At 42.8% G+C, this 18,129-nt stretch overlaps 1 protein-coding gene across 1 annotated transcript in view; it reads right to left on the bottom strand.

Annotated features, from left to right (window-relative positions):
* Positions 1-4,089, bottom strand: part of LOC143928251 (dimethylaniline monooxygenase [N-oxide-forming] 2-like) — a 156,739-nt gene extending 152,650 nt beyond the window's left edge. Inside the window, exon 1 of the mRNA XM_077453014.1 lies at positions 3,885-4,089. The gene's annotated coding sequence lies outside the window, so the exon portion shown is untranslated. The remainder of the gene's footprint in view (positions 1-3,884) is intronic.
* Positions 4,090-18,129: the final 14,040 nt, after the last annotated feature.

The raw sequence follows: 18,129 nt of genomic DNA, 5'->3' as shown, positions 1-18,129 counted from the left end.
CTCTTCCTCCTCCTCATCCTCTTCCTGTGTGATGGGTGGCACAGCAGGAACACTGTCTGGATAAAGGGGGCCTTGAGAGGCAAGGAAGTCCTCCTCTTCCTGCCTCTGTTCTGCCTCAAGTGCCCTGTCCATTATTCCACGCAGCGTATGCTCCAAGAGGTGGACAAGAGGTACAGTGTCACTGATGCATGCACTGTCACTGCTCATCATCCTTGTGGCCTCCTCAAATGGTGACAGGACGGTGCATGCATCCCTGATCATGCCCCACTGGTGTGGTGAGAAAAAACCAAGCTCCCCTGACCCTGTCCTGGTGCCGTAGTCGCACAGGTACTCATTGATGGCCCTCTGCTGCGTGTGCAGCCGCTGCAGCATGGCCAATGTTGAGTTCCATCTGGTGGGCATGTCACATATAAGGCGGTTCTTGGGCAGGTTCAACTTCTTTTGGAGCTCAGCCAGCCGAGCACAGGCATTAAATGATCGGCGGAAATGCACACAGACTTTCCTGGCATGCTTCAGGACATCCTGTAAGCCGGGGTACCTGCCCAAAAACCGCTGCACCACCAGGTTAAGGACCTGAGCTACACAGGGCACATGGGTCTCTTGTCCCTGTCGGAGGGCGGAGAGGAGGTTGGTGCCATTGTCGCAAACCACCATTCCTGGCTTAAGCTGGCGTGGCGTCAACCACCTCTCGGCCTGCCCCTGCAGAGCTGACAAAACATCCGCCCCAGTGTGGCTCCTGTCCCCCAAACAAACCAGCGCAAGCACGGCATGGCATCGTTTTGCCTGCGTACTTGCGTAGCCCCTGGAACGCCTACGAAGCACCGCTGGTTCTGAGGACAGAGCACTGGAAGAGGCCATGGAGGAAGAAGAAGAGGAGGGGGTGGAGGAGAGAGGTGTGTCACAACCAATAGTAGCATTTTGGAGGCGTGGTGGCGGAACAACCTCCAACACTACTGAACCTTGTCCTGCATCCTTCCCAGCTGCCAGAAGAGTGACCCAATGGGCCGTGAAAGACAGGCAACGTCCCTGTCCATGCCTGCTGGACCATGAGTCAGCGGTAATATGCACCTTACCGCTGACCGCCCTGTCCAGCGAGGCAAGGACATTGCCTTCCACATGCCGGTAGAGAGCTGGAATCGCCTTCCATGAGAAAAAGTGGCGTTTGGGGACCTGCCACTGAGGAACCGCACATTGTACAAACTCACGGAAGGGGGCCGAGTCTACCAACTGAAAAGGCAGCAGTTGAAGTGCTAGCAATTTAGCCAAGCTAGCATTCAACCGCTGGGCATGTGGATGGCTGGGAGTGAACTTCTTTTGCCGGTCCAGCAGCTGGGGCAGGGACATTTGCCTGCTATAATCGGACGTGGGTGTACCGCAAGCAGAGTTCCCGGAAGCACTTGGCTGTGACACACCTAATTCTACACCTTCATTCCTCTCAGAGCAGGTTTCAGAGAGGACTGAAGGTCTAGTGGGGTTGGAGATGCCAGCTGATGAGGAGCAAGGAGAGGTCTGATTTGTTCTTTGGTGTGAGTCTTTGAGGTACGCTTGCCAACGAGCTGCATGGCAGGTCAACATATGTCTGGTCAAGCATGTGGTGCCCAAGCGGCTGATGTTTTGGCCACGCGAGATACGCTTGAGACATATGTTGCAAATAGCAGCGGTGCGATCTGATGCACTCATCTCAAAAAAGGCCCACACCAAAGAACTTTTAGAATAACGCGCAGAGGCAGCGCCCTGCACAGGCGGAGCTCTGCGGTGTGATTCAGTCAGTGTGCTGCCCCTAAGCTGGCCCCCAGAGGGCATCCTGCCTCGTTGGACATGTGCCTCCTCCTCCTCCTCCTCCTCCTCCTCTCTCCTTCCAGGCACCCACGTGGAGTCAGTGCCCTCATCATCCCCTCCCTCTTCATCGCTGTAGCAAACCTGGCAGTATGCTGCAGCTTGTGGAACATGACTGCCAGATTGCTGTCCTTCTTGAGCATCCCCTCTCTCTGCGCTCACTCTACTGTCTTCCTCTAGTTGAGTGTCATCATCAGAGCCCACAAAACACTGGGCATCCTCCTGGAGCATGTACCCAACACTGTGCTCAAAGAGTTCAGGAGACTCCTCAGGAGGACGTGGTGGGTCTAGGGAAGGAGTCACTGATGATGACATTGAGAGGAGGGAAGACGATGCGTTGGCAGCTGCTTTGCTACTACCCTGAGACTGGGTGAGAGAGGATGAGGAGGATGAAGAGGGCTTGGTCATCCACTCTACCAAGTCGTTGGCATGTTGCAGCTCAACATGTCCAGCTGCCGAAAAGAAAGACAAGCGTGTCCCATGGCCACGTGCTGATGACAATGCACCGCGTCCACGACCAGCACTGTTGTCTCTAGACACAGAGCCTGCTTGCCCTCTTTTATCAGCTCGCGCCTGTCTGCCTCTCCTTGCTGGCCTTCCAGACATGGTAATGGCCTGAAGGGAGTTGGGTAAAAAAGCAGTTGGGTAGTGTATATTGTGCTAGAGGCACACAACACCCACTAACTCCTGCAGATGCCTTTATTATAGAACACCAGAGATAAAGGGGTATATACATATGTATACTGTGCTGTGCTGGAGGCACACACAACTTCCAATAACTCCTGCAGATGGCAAGTGGGCTCAAATAGAGAACAGCTATGTAGGTGGATATAGCGGTATGTACTGGGTACAGAGCACGCAGACAGCACGCACAAGCTCCTAACACTACTGACTGCAAGCTCTATTATAAAAGATAGATCACTAGCTATATAGGTGAGGTGAATACAGCGGTGTATACTGCGGTCAGGGCATGCAGACAACAACCACTACACAACAGCAAGATCGAAAATCGTCCGAAAACGATCGGTGTGTACTGTGTTGAAGGTACACAGAACACCCACTGCTTCAGACGCCAACACACTACACAAGGCCGCCGTGCTGGCAGCCTTATATAGTGTGGGGCGTGCACTACACAGCCTGAGCTATGATTGGCCACAGGCATCCTGCCTGTGGCCAATCATGGCTCTCCTCGCTGCTGGCGCTGCGATTGGCCAAGCATGCGGGGTCACAGTGCATGCTTGACCAATCATGAGCCAGCAATGCACTGCGCCATCGCAGTGCATTGTGGGCCGTGAGCGCCACACGAATTTGGTGCGAATGGACCAAAATGTTCGGACTTCGCCGAACGGACGAACAGCCGATGTTCGAGTCGAACGTATGTTCGACTCGAACACGAAGCTCATCCCTAGTCCTTAACAACCGATGACTCATGCGCTGTCAGTGGGATTCTCCACTGACAGCAGCATGCAAACAAACTAGTTTATTTTTTAAAACAGCGGGGTGTTGGGGGGATGGGGGGGAGTGGTCTGCTATGGATTTTAAGGGAAACCCTACTCCAAAGTATTAAAAAAATGCGTTTGAGAATAATTTCCCGGATGATAATTATAACGAGTTTTTTTTATCAATCAAATGTATTTTTAAAAGCATACACCAAGCAATTATGAATACAAACTAAATAGGGAATATAATTTTATTCACAAGACATGTATTCACAATAAATAATTAGATATGGGTGACATAAAAAAAAAAAAAAATCTTACATAAAATTCAAAATTATTTGCAACACTCGCAAAAAAAAAAATGTCTGCGATTTACATAACCAACAATTACTCCTCTGCAGTTGGAGTGAAAGTCAAATTACGTAAAACATAAAACTGGTTCGCTAATATAGCACCAAACTAAAAGATGGTAACATTTAGACAAACAAAAATCAAGTTAAAGAAAAATCTACTATGGTTGTTACAACTGGGGAATAATGATCTAAAAATCATGAGCACTCAATAGTCAATATTCAAATAATCAATTACAATATCAATAAACATATTTACCCTTCCAAAATGGCTGCTGGCTCACAATGGTCATTACCAGAGTCCATAAGATGTCTGCCTTCCCCAAAATGGTGGCTGGTTAAGGAGGAGCTTGCGTCTTGCATTCTTAAAGTTTCAGAGTATGATGAGGCATGATGAGAAGTGTGTGATCAGAGTAAGTTGATGAGCAGTGTCAAGATGTATAAAGTGTATGAATTGTGTGAAGTGTATGAAGTGGATGGATGAAATGTGTGTCCTAATGGCTTTCTATCTTGATCCTATATACCGCTCCTGGACAATGGGCTCATAAAAATTATAATAAGCCTAGCCCAGAAGGTGTAACTTCTTTCCATTGGTTGAAGTAGGTAATAATTTACCTTCCTTGTTTGATCAGGCATTGCCACTTTTAACCACCAAGTGTCATCATTGAGCAGATCTATTAGCTCTGAATTATCCTCATACTGAAATATTCTCACAAATAATCTGTTGTAAGAATGTCCATTTTCCTATGGTACAGGGGTGGCCATGCGATATTTGTAATATATATCTCTAAGCCCTTGTACACACGGTCAGAGAATCCATCGGAATGTGTCCTATCGGACCGTGTTGTCGGATAATCCAACTGTGTGTGGTATGCATCGGACTGTTTCTGTCGGAATATCCGTCGGACCAAATTTTCCAACATGTTGGAAATATTTTCCGACCAACTGGTCCGATAGGACATACTCCGATCATGTGTAGAGAATTTCGATCGGACAAAGTGCCACACATGCTCAGATCAAATTCCTACATCACAGCTATTGGCTACTAGCCTGAACGTAGTCCAATCGTAATGAAATTACGTCATCACGTTCTGAAAGATTGGATTTTTCAACAACTTTGTCCGACCGTGTGTATGCAATAGTTTCGGACAAGATCCGACGGACAAAATCCGACGGACAAAATCCGACAGATTTGGTTGTCGAAATGTCTGACCGTGTGTACAGGGGCTTATAGTCCGGAGATCTGGTAACGCCATTTAAATGAGTATACATTACGAATGCAGCAAAAGTTAAATATAATACCGAGCTAGAAAAAACTTTAGGAAAAGAAGAAACAAGCTGCAGCAAGACACCATTAAATATCAGCATGGAAAACAAACATAAAAATAAAAATAGTGTTGCCCTAAATATTTGTGAACACTTCCAAATGAGCTTAATTATAGTGATACATATAGTGATACATGAACCTACATAGACCATGTGGGTAATCAATAAACTATATAAACTCTCATATATCTTTTTAAACAGTCCATGAACTGCACAACCGACCAAAAAATAAATTAATCCTATACCAGTCCGATGATAATAACAGAAAGCTTATTAAAGTGAAAAAAGCCAAAATTTGAAAAAAATTGTGAAAAAATAGTAAATAAAAATCTCAATCCATTTATCGGATCAAATGTTTTTATCCCAAATCTTGAACACCTTTCCTTGGTATTTTAATACGTGTGGGTCCTTACCGGAACCGGAAACCGCTCTGTGTCAGTGGATGTGATTGACAGCAGCGCGAGCCAATGTCTGCGCTGCTTTCCATCCATCCACTCCAGCCAATCAGCGGCCAGGCTGAGCGGTGAAGAGGACGGCGGGGGCGAGCGTGGTATTTTCGAGGGGTCAGGTAAGTAAAACGGGGGGGGCTCGGGGCGCAGGCAGTGTCAGATGTTTTTTCACCTTAATGCATAGAATGCATTAAGGTGAAAAAACATTTACCTTTACAACCCCTTTAAGCCATCCAGTCCAGAGGAGCTCTGCCTTTGCTTTGGTCACATCACAAGAAACGATCTCCTGCGTTCCTGTTTATAGACTGGCTTTGCTGACATCCCTTCTGGCTACAGATCCTGCTTGCTGTTCCACTACTTTGATCCCTGAATCCTGGCTTGGCTAACTATCCGTTCTGGTTACTGAATGATTTTTGGCTATGTTTTGATTCCGTTTGTTCTTTTTACTTTTTATTATTAAACACGTGTTATTTAACTGTACTTCTGTCTCACTCAGTCTGATTTCATGGTTTCTGACAGCAAGAAAACAATTTGTCAAAATAAGACAACATTTTACTTACCACGGATGATTGCTCTCGGAACGAGTCCCCATTTGAAAGGAATTCTGGTTCTAGACGGCCACCCTTGGTTAATTTTGTCAGACCACCAGGACTCCCGGTACCGTGAAACACCCCATGAAACACGTGAAACAAGATGTGAATACAAAGGTTATTTGTCTTTAAAAAGAGTGCACCTTATATGGAGTATAGATCAAAGGAGGGGGGTGGTTAGTTGAATGCCGTCTTGTCTAGGAAGAAACCAGTTTGTTTCTCTGATGTGTATCTATAAATAGTTAGATAAGACACCTGGTCATTAGTCACATATCTTAGCTGATTGTCTAATGTTAAACAGGATATACATTGTTATAAAAGGCTTGACCACAGTTAGCACAATAGGGGATATGTTGCTGTACAAACATTCCCACACAAACAGAAACCTACAGCAATAAGAGCCTTTACATAAGATGGCAGGGGCACACAAAATGTCATGAGTCATGATAGTTCATTCATATTATTACACATCCCAGACTCCTTCTCTGCCTCTTCCACCCAATGTCATGTTTATGTGCCACCAGCTCTCACAGATGGGAAAGTCTTTGTTTGGGAATCAAGCTTGCATTCCTGTGGGAATGGGGAAATATCTTTTCAGGACAGATGTTTTGCTGATTCAATAAAAAATCCCTGTGTCAGACATCCTATGAGTGCACTGACCATCTCTTCCAATAAGAGGACAGGATTTCTCATTACATTTGGGAGAATTCCCATAGGTGGATTGTATCTGTGTGTATGTATGGGCTCCTGCGCTGTGTATGAGGTAGAAAAAATAATGTCTAACTGGGTGCTGCACACACCTTATGAGCTAAACACTCTCATATAAATAGAAAAATAATATTGAAAATTTGGTGTTGCGCTCCCACAAAGAAGTGAATAAATGAGTATCCCAATATGCAGGAATATATCCTTACTCAAACAGTGTAAAACCAGTGAAGAGAAAAAAATATAAATAAAGTGCTAATGTGCATAATATATCTCTATATCAATAAATAAATAAATTGATAAAACAAGAAAGCAATCAATATATAAACCAATGGTGATGTCACCCATCAAATAGTGTAAAAACCAGTGATCAAACAAATAAAGTGCTAATGTGCATACTATATCGCCTATATAAATTAATAAGTAAATAGATTGATAAGCCAAAAAAAGCAATCAATATATAAGCCAATGGTGCTGTTACTCAGAGTGAAATAAATGATAGTTCAGGAAATGGATTACAAAGTGAAAGTGTCACAAACAAATGAAGCTATATAGTGAAAAGGTGGATCCATGATGCAGCAATCTTCACAGCCGGGTGATATCCGCGTGTTCACTAAGCACACTAGGTAATTACCTTACAGCTGTAAGGTATACAGCGTATATAGCCTCTGAGGAGAACACAGGGGGTCAGGGAGAGAACTTCAAACTTCTGTAGCATCATCACCGTCCCATACGGGGTAACTCCATAGATTAAATCAGCATGGGCAAAACATAGCAGTAAAAAAGCATGAAATGCCGGCCGGCATGCGAAAGCCCGCTCAATGTAATTGCGTCAGCACATCTGGACCACCCGACGTACGTTTCGTCATAAGGTGACTTTGTCTGGGGTATGCTCCAATCTTACCCCCCTCCCCTCCCCCTCCCTTCCCCTCCTTGCCCTCCCCTCCCCCCCTTTTCTTCTTATCCTCACTCCCTTTCCTTTCTCTTTAGAATGTCCTTGCGAGTCGCCCACCCTGGGTATCGTCCACATCGGTGCTGGGTGTTTGTCCACCTCAGCTCCCGGTTGGAGCTATTTCTCAGACCGCTTTTTCAGTCCAACTTCCGCATCAGATACACAGCGAACTCCAGTAAGTTAGCCTTGGTTGGGGTGATTACTTGTTTCTCTCCCCAACCTTGCTTCTTTAGTCATATATATTATTTATACATTTAATCAATTTTTCTATTTTTACAATTTATTACTTTTTTTTATATAGATTCCATACGTGCTTTCTCTTGATAAGTGGCGGTCAGGCATGTACTGGCCATCGGGACTACCGGGAGTTTCCCGGTGGGCCGATGGCTCAGTGGGCCACTCTGATGTAAGGGGGCTGGTGATGGGACACTCTGATATAAGGGGGCTGGTGATGGGACACTCAAAATGTAAGTGGGCCTGTCTGGATGAAGTCCAGGGCCAAATTTCTGTCACAGTCCAGCCCTGGTGGCGGTTGAGCCACGAAACGCGTAGAGCTACCGGTTTCCATGTATTTACCAAATCATATTAAGACCTTTATGTAATTATAGAATCCTTATTCCCCTTTCAGGCTTAGTGAGGTCATAGGTCCTGCAGATATTACCTCTTAAGTACTGTCATATACCATGTCCTTTTGAGGCGAATGAGGGAATGTTTTATTGTTTACACCATATGAATTTATTATTTTTATTTAGATTTATATTGTTTTGCCTATTTTATACTATTAATACATCTAATTGGAGTGTATTTAGTGAATTTATTATTATATGTATGTTACTTTGTATTACTACTTTGTATTTATTTATTTGTACTATTACTATGTATTTTTATATGGTTATTGATGTATCAATAAAACTCCTTTACATTCGCCCTTTTACTATTTTGCTTTCATGTGCTGCATTTAAAGTCCCACCTCCCTTGTAATTTATTCCCCCCCCCCCCCTTTTGTTTGACCAAAAATATGTAGAAGAATACGTATTGGCCTAAACTGAGGGAAAATGTTTTTAATATATATTTTTGGGGGATATTTATTATAACAAAAAGTAAAAATATATGCATTTTTTACAAAATTGTCGCTCTATTTTTGTTTATAGCGCAAAAAATAAAAACCGCAGGAGTGATCAAATACCACCAAAAGAAAGCTCTATTTGTGGGGAAAAAAGTATGTCAATTTTGTTTGGGAGCCACGTCGCACGACCACACAATTGTCAGTTAAAGCGACGCAGTGCCAAATTGCAAAAAGTGGTCTGGTCTTAAGCCAGCAAAATGGTCCGGTTTGAAAGTGGTTAAAGACCGAATATAAGATTCCAAATACGTTTTTCTTCCGCTACCTACAGCTGTGTCAGGCAGCAATAGCACAGTTTGGTGGGGAGAAGGTAGAGCTTTCCCCTTCTAGTATGGAAAAACAAATATCTGAAGAAAACCACTCAAAACTAATCTCAAAATACTATTTCACCCTGCTGATATCCTCTTCTTCTAGGATGGAGTGGGTGGCTGCACAATGGTAGGCCGATATACCATCCCTCCCGGAGGAGTCTTGGTCTGAGGCCCTGGATTCCATGGTGCCCTCGATGATCTCAGCTAGAGACAAATTATTACAGTTTAACTACTTACACAATATATATACTCTGCAGTATTTGCATAAAATGAGTAGGCGGGACTCACCGGAATGTCATTGTTGTAGGGGAACAACGGGGGACTTCTTCCATATGGTGTGGCAGTGTCCCCGGTAGAAAGATTCTGGAAGGCGATCTTGAAATACCTGGAGGATACCCTAGCACTTCCCAACATCTATTCTCCAGCCAGGTGTCTGTTGGGAGACCTAGAGGAAGAAGAGATATCTAACTCACAGAAAACCCTACTGAGAATACTCTTTTGTTATGCCAAGAAAGCATTGGCCTTCATATGGAAGAATTTGGTTCCTCCATCTCTTCAAAATTGGGTGGATCTTATTAACAGAGCACTGCCAATGTATAAATTGATCTACGCAGCTAGAGGTTGCCCTAAGAATTTTGAGAAAGTGTGGGCGGGATGGATAAAATACGTATCAGGAGACATTGTGGTGTGATAAAGGATGGTAGTGGGAATGAGAGGGTTATAAACATACTGCAGATGTGACCTCATAGAATATAAAGTTTTCATATGCATATGGTGTAATAAGTAAGAAACACGAACTAAGGCTAAAAATATTGTAAAAGTTCTACTTTATTGATCAGATGCAGTAGATACATCATATGACACACATATTATGAACATATGCTACAGGGTTATGACCGTCCGCTGTTATACTACTTATGTATAAGCATTGAGTAATGTAATTGTACATTATTCTTGAAAAACTGAATAAAATGTACCCTTTCAAAAAAAAAAAAGACTTTACAATCACTTTAACTCAAGGTTTACTGCTGTATGGAAGGCAATAACTTTGGTTATATGATAGTGGGGACTCAACTGTAATCTTTTATGAGAACATTCTGTAACTTATACCTGTATCACAAACAACACACCAGCTAGCCTGAAAGACAACCAAATTAATCCTGTCTAACAAGTCACATTAAAAACAGAGGGTTTTGTTTGCACATATTTGCAGATATATGTGTTAACCGCAATGTCCATTTCAAGGCACCTCTGTAAACTGCGGTCCTAACTCTATAAATTTGAAAATCTCCCAAGTTGGAGCCCTTCAATGTGAGTAGAAAATTATTGACAGCCACACTCCAAATGAAATTTCTCGTGCCTTTATTAGAACATCAAGATCACACTGTATATATCACAGCAAAGTAAAACAGGACGCGTCAGCTGTTTTTTGGTCCTGTATTACTTTGCTGTGACATGTACAGTGTGATCTTGATGTTCTAATAAAGGCACGAGAAATTTCATTTGGAGTGCAGCTGTCCAGAATTTTCTACTCACCTTGATTTGCTATATGCATTATCCGGCACCTGGGGTTCTTCATTTCCTTTTTGTTTCAGCAGACCTACCTGGAGCGGTGGTAACCCCATCTCTTTAAGTTGGAGCCCTTATAGCAATTTCACCACGCTTGTGAGGTATCATCATGAACATCAAAGTGAAATAATTCACAGTTACTCAGAATTAATAACCTGTAAAGTACAATTTTTGATTACTATCGTCTTTAGCCATTTCATACAATTTTAAGGGTTGGAATGTTTTGTATCTATTTACTCAAGGCAACTCCATCTTTTTTATTTTACAAAAAGTTAGTATTATAATATTTCTGTGTACCAGAATTAATTTTAGAGAATTTTTTTTCCTAAAAATATGTGTTTGATTAATCCCTTCGTGCCTGAGGGTAAAACAAATGTTACTGCCTGAACACAATGTTGTAGCTTTGACATGTATTAGTAAAACTGTACCTATCATCACAACTACTTTCTGCGTGAAGGTGGATTATACCTTGTTTTTTTCAGGATAAATTGGTCTAAAGAACAACCCAAAATAAATTCTCCTGTTGCCAATGATCACAGGGATACCTGAAGTTTATATTAGTTGTTGTTTGTACCCATAATAAGGCCTAGAAACAGCCACACAGCATGCTCCTAGATCGGGCTCAGATCTCACTAACACTCGGGACCCAGAAAATTGGAATGTATGTGTCCTTCACGCTACTAAGAGTAAATAGTGAAAGTGCCTGTCTACAAAATATCATATAGTGATAAATTCAAGTGATTGCTGCAAAATCGAATAGTGTTCACAATAACACAAAACAGATAATAAAAGCATGAAGTGATCTCGTCCAATAATAGAAAAATCACCTAAAAACATGAAATAGAATCCTCTAATAAATAAATAATAGTGCAGGAATATCTTGTGCAATAATATAAAAATGAATAAAGTGTCACAGTGCAGATAATGGATGAAATACCAGTATGTAAAGTGACAATGCAAACAATAATAAAAAAATGTCAAAAAAGTGTCTCAATCAAATATAAGAAAAAAAAAAAAAACTATAAAAAATTATGAATAATACAAATAAAGAATAAAAATAGAGTGCTTAACTTATTCAAATATTATAAGTGATAGATTAAATGTCTAGAAAAAGTGTGTATAAAGGTACTCCAAATCAAAATAATATATTTGTAGAAAATTCCAAAATATGTGACTTAGTGTTGTTGGTATAATAGGTGAATAATATTGTCCATATAAACTTCCATAAATTTTCTCCCAGACTACGGTCTCACAGAACTCTCACCTAGTAACTATGTAGTATCTTGCATCAATAAATAATTGGTATTATCCAAATTCTTTTATCAGGGTCCTATTAGGTTGATATGTAGTGTAGGTAGAGTCATAGGCATTTCTCCCTTTCAGAATACTCCACAAATATATCCTAGATTGCTCCTATACCAGCACAGCATATACAGTGGAGGGAAGAGAGAAAAAATGCCTCCACTAGTAAAGTATGTTTAAAAAGATTCAAAAAGAAATTGAAAGGAAAAGTGTAAAGATTTAAAAAAAAAAAGATTTTTTTTTTAGAGCACCCCGTTCCCGCCTGCTCGCACACAGAAGTGAACGCATATGTAAAACTGCGTTCAAACCACACATATGAGATATTGCTACGAATGTTGTAGTGAGAGCAATAATTCTAGCCCAAGACCTCTTTTGTAACTCTAAACGGGTAACCTGTAAATATTTTTAAAGCGTTGCCTATGGAGGGTTTTAAGTACCGAAGTTTGACATGTATGACATGTTAGGTATCTATTTACTCGGCATAACATCACCTTTCACACTATACAAAAAAATTGGGCTAACATTAGTGCTTGTTGGTGTGTGTGTGTGTGTTTTTTGTTTTTTTTAGTCAAGAAAATTTTTTCCCCCAAAAAAATGCACAAATACCGTGTGACATAAAAAGATGCACTGACCGCCATTTTATTCCCTAGGGTGTCTGCTAAAAAATATATATGTTTGGGGGTTCTGAGTAGTTTTATAGCAAAATAATTATGTTTTACATGTAGGAATGCCATAATAGACCTGGGCTGGAAATGGTTAAAATAAGTTAACTTTAAAAAAAAAAAGGTTGCAGGTAAAAGTGCATTTAAAAAAAAAAAATTTTTTTGAGCCTGTAAAACATTGCACTAGCGATCAGCAGATCTCCTGCAAACCTGTCCGTGCATTTGTGTGCCCGTACATCCCATGTGGGCAATGCAGATACACTGAGAGGTAGAATCAATTAACTACCTAGAGACCTCCACTGCGCCATGGTTGTTCATTGAGAATTACAAGCTGACATCCGCAAAGAATGTCGGTACTTGTAGTTCAGAGTTGAGGCTTGAGCTGGGGGAGGGGAGAAGAGGACAGAACTTCTAAGTACAGTATTAACCACTTCAGCTCCGGAAGGTTTAACCCCCTTCATGACCAGGACATTTTTTGCAATATGACACTGTGTTACTTTAACTGACAATTGTGCGGTCGTGCAACGCTGTACTTAAACAAAATTGACGTCCTTTTTTCCCCAAAAATAGAGCTTTCTTTTGGTGGGATTTGATCACCTCTGCGGTTTTTATGTTTTGCGCTAGAAATAAAAAAAAAAAGCACTTACTGCTCTTGATTGAGACAAGTACACACTATAGAGGGATATGCTTTGATCATATATTTCATTACAACCACTTTAACCCCTAAATCAGCAGTCATGGAAGTGTCATTTATCCATCCTTACATTAGATGTCTGTGGCAGAAAAGGTGGGATGGGGGGGGGGTATTGGACTGGCTGGCACAGACAGACTAGGGGGGTGGGATGTCGGCTGGTGGCAGATGAGAGAAGGGGGGGGGGCAGATGAGAGAACATGGCGGGGCAGATGAAAGAACACGGCGGGGGAGCAGATGAGAGAACACGGCGGGGGGGGGCAGATGAGAGAACACGGGGGGGGCGGGCAGATGACAGTGAGTGCGTAACTGATCCTGCTATACAGAGGAGAAGTAACTGTGGGGCAGTTTAACACCCCCAAGTAAGTGCAGTTATGAGTTGCGTAAAACAGCCAGGAGCATGCAATACTGCTTAGAAATTTGCCCAGTACAGCCAGGAAGTTGTGCAAGACAGCCAAGAGAGTATAGTGTAGCCAGAGGATGTGCAACACAGCCTGCAATTTTGTACAGAACAGCCAGAAACCAAGCAGCCTACAGTTCTAAGCTATCCCATGCTCCCCATCCCTATCCAAGTTACTCTTCTAAAAAAAAAAAGGAAAATAAACCCATAGACTGATCTTTGAGCCAGACGGGAGAATACAGAAGACAGAGGAGCTTACACTCTACTGTGATATTACCTAAAAGCAGAAAGAGCTATGGACTACAGGAGCGCTCATCAGGACTCTCACAGCTGTTTGAGAACTACAATCCATCAGCTGCAATGGCTGACAGTACTTGTAGTCTTTATTTACAGAAAACTGTGAATGAAGGACCCCGCTGTGTGGGTGGAACCCCACATGTCCGCGCTGTTTTCAAATTGTGACAGTGAGTATGGGGAGAATAGTCAGCTGTCACAGAAGCGTTGGTGCGAGGTGGGTACATGGGAACATGTTACACCCTCAATATGCTCCTAAAAGCAAACTTATCCTTTACAGCGAAGTTCCACCCTAAAGTGGAACTTCTGCTCATCGGAACCCTCCCCCCCCCCCCCCCCATTGCCACAATTGGCATTTTTCAAGGGGGAGGAGGGTGCAGATACCTGTCAAAGATTGATCAGCCTCGGCTGCCGACATCGCTGGACTCCAGGAAAGGTAAGTGTCCATTTATTAAGTCAGCAGATGTAGTATTTGTAGCTGCTGGCTTTTAATAAAAAAAATTCAGGTGGACGCCCTCTTTAATATATAGAAAACTATATGTTTATGTTTTGCACTATGAAATGTGTAAGAAAAAGGACCAGACTTCCAAGGTCAAGATCTCTTATTGTGGGGAGGTCATTGGCCCCACAGCAGGTCCCCACATGTCATTTTGTTGGATATCTTATTTATCATCCACTCACCGACCGCACGTAATGTAAATTTACGTTGCAGCTTTGAAGTGGTTTACCAGGGTTATGACTGAAGCCATCAGCTATAACCCCGGTATTTTTTTTTTTTCCATCTGTTATTGTTTCTCATAGAAGTGATCCAAGCGGCTGACTAGCTGCTAGATCACTTTTAGATGCATTAGCTGTTGTTACTCGGGCTTACCACTCTTACCGACAAGCCAAGGAAACAATCTGGCAGTTTGCACCGCTGGCCATAGAGGTGGACCAAATTCCAGATCATCTCTGATCATCTCTATGATATAATATTCGCTATTGTCTTCATGCTTCTCCTTCCCAGCCAGTCAGGAAGTGGGTCATGAGACTCAATTAGACGAGAGGAGAAGTGACCGTAGTGGCTGGGCAAGGAGGAGGATGTACAGGGAGATTCGGCTTTCACACTGGAGTGAAAGGGGCCGTTTTTTTCAGGCGCTACACAGGCGCTATTTTTAGCGCTGTAGCACCTGAAAACCACCCCAGTGTGAAAGGGGCCTAATGATGGGCTCAGGTGTGTTCGCAAAGTGCTGAGCCCCCCCCCCCCCCCCGAAAGGTACCAATTGTGGCACTGGAGGGGGAGAGGAGACAAATGAGCGGAAGTTCCACTTTTGGGTTGAACTCCGCTTTTTTTTTATTTTTTTTGTCCATATTAAGTAAAATAAAATACATACAAAACCACTATACAATGCCTAAGAAATAAATCTTAAACACAAGCATAAAAAAACATAATCACATTGTAAGATCGAAACCAGTACAAAAGATTGTGTATGCCGCAAGGCTCCACTCCTGTTTCCCTTAGTGAGGATGGCGGCGCTGGGACCCGAGAGCCGAGGGACATGACGGCCTCTGAAAAGGTAAGTCTGCTTATTAAAAGTCAGCAGCTACTTATTTTAGCTGCTGACTTTAAAAAAAAATAATTACAGCTGAAACACGGCTTTAAAAAAGGAAAGATCAAAGCTGATATTTTCCAGTTCCACCAGGTGGCAGCACATCACCAAAGTTTTTCAGTGCCAAAGCTACTGGGAAACCTGGGCTGCTTGCTATGACATCTAATGTATAAACAATAGTATTACTTTAGCACAGTTCACTAAAATTTTCTGTTTCATAATTCAATAAAAGCTTTTTCGGCCAAAATTCTCTTGTGGTTAACAAGAGTGCACTCACTTTTGCACTCCTGTGACCCGAAGTCGGCTTTGGGCTATTGTCGCTGTCAGCGAACATGGCAGGGAAGTTACAGGTATGAAAAAATAGAAAAGAAACTGCGCTACGGTATATAAATGTGTTCACACTGCAGATACAGCTAAGGGAAAATAATGCCTATACAGACCTGTTAGAAGCTGCAACTTTGCTATAAAACATAATTATAGTGCCCAAATAGAAGAAAAATAAAAAGTTGCACTACACCAATGACACACCAATATCACAAATGTGTTTGTGACACTACCATTGATCCAAGCCACGCTAACTGACTCAAAAAGAGGCAGCGCTCTTCAAATAATCAAACACAAGTGTTAAATATAACATGCATATGCTAGTGATAATGTTGACATTAAATAATGATTAGGAGTCCTCACAACAAATTTATAATGGAAGACAAATTTATATACACTAAAAGTTAACCCCCTAAAAATAAATACAAATATGTGAATGTAAACATAAAAACCCACACCCGTGCAAACTATACACGATAGTTTATATATCAAAGTCCATCAATGAAGGAAAGACCAATCCAATCTTCAACTGTAAAACGTGTGATCCACCACCAGTGTGTAAAGATTCACTTCTTACCGGAACTGTATGACCCCCCATTACAGAGGGTGACAGAAAGCATATGCTGATAATATATCTCCTGGGCCTTCGGATGCTCCCACTGATCTCTTTATTGCAAACTTCCCAAACCATCAATGGTATACACAGCGCTCTTCACATCATCCCACATAAACCCAATCTGTTGGATTGGCTCTGCAGACTCCTCTTCTCTGTTCCCGGTACCTGCAGCTTTCCTGCCAATCCCCTGGACAGGCATGGGGGAGAAAGGGGCAGAGCCGAGTAAAGAGCATGAATCTGACTGACCGGAATCCCCGTATATACCCAGATATAGAGAAGGCCATACAAGCCCAGAGGACCCCCGCCACTAGGGATGAGCTTCGTGTTCGAGTCGAACATACGTTCGACTCGAACATCGGCTGTTCGTCCGTTCGGCGAAGTCCGAACATTTTGGTCCGTTCGCGCCAAATTCGTGTGGCGCTCACGGCCCACAATGCACTGCGATGGCGCAGTGCACTGCTGGCTCATGATTGGCCAAGCATGCACTGTGACCCCGCATGCTCGGCCAATCACAGCGCCAGCAGCGAGGAGAGCCATGATTGGCCACAGGCAGGATGCCTGTGGCCAATCATAGCTCAGGCTGTGTAGTGCACGCCCCACACTATATAAGGCCGCCAGCACGGCGGCCTTGTGTAGTGTGTTGGCGTCTGAAGCAGTGGGTGTTCTGTGTACCTTCAACACAGTACACACCGATCGTTTTCGGACGATTTTCGATCTTGCTGTTGTGTAGTGGTTGTTGTCTGCGTGCCCTGACCGCAGTATACACCGCTATATTCACCTCACCTATATAGCTAGTGATCTATTTTTTATAATAGAGCTAGCAGTCAGTAGTGTTAGGAGCTTGTGCGTGCTGTCTGCGTGCTCTGTACCCAGTACATACCGCTATATTCACCTACATAGCTGTTCTCTATTTGAGCCCACTTGCCATCTGCAGGAGTTATTGGAAGTTGTGTGTGCCTCCAGCACAGCACAGTATACATCTGTATATACCCCTTTATCTCTGGTGTTCTATAATAAAGGTATCTGCAGGAGTTAGTGGGTGTTGTGTGCCTCTAGCACAATATAGGTTGCAGTGTCGTGGCACCAGCACCAGTGCCTAAGGCACAATTTTTCTGCCCCTGTTTAACAGGGACATGTAATTACAATTCTTGATATAATCGTTCACAGCAGGGCGCTCCAGCGCCCACCAAGAGTCACTTTGAGGGCTTACAATGTTGTGGCAAAACCAACACCTTGTTCCGCCGTTTCTGCAGAGCATATAGGGCAGGCCCCTACTTTCAAACATCCAACTTACAAGCATCTCCTACTTGCAAACGGAAGGAGACAACAGCAAGTGAGATGAAAAAAGATGGACGACAAAACAAATTATACAGGGGTGATAACCCTTCCCTATGTTTTCCAAAAAGCTTAAAAAAATTTTTTTTGACTGGAGCTACACTTTAAAAATGTACCAGTTGAAAATTACAAACAGATTCAACTTAACACAACAAACCTACACAGTCCCTGTCTTGTTTGCACCGCCTGTATACTCCTGTTCTGAGTATATAGGGCCTGGGGGCCACACGCATTTCCTTTTTTTAATATGGGTACAGGGTTCCCCT

Source organism: Lithobates pipiens, unplaced genomic scaffold, assembly GCF_037356315.1.
Source record: "Lithobates pipiens isolate NorthernLeopardFrog02 unplaced genomic scaffold, aLitPip1_a1.2 Scaffold_23, whole genome shotgun sequence".
NCBI lineage: Eukaryota > Metazoa > Chordata > Amphibia > Anura > Ranidae > Lithobates > Lithobates pipiens.
This window is presented reverse-complemented; position numbering and strand designations above follow the sequence as displayed.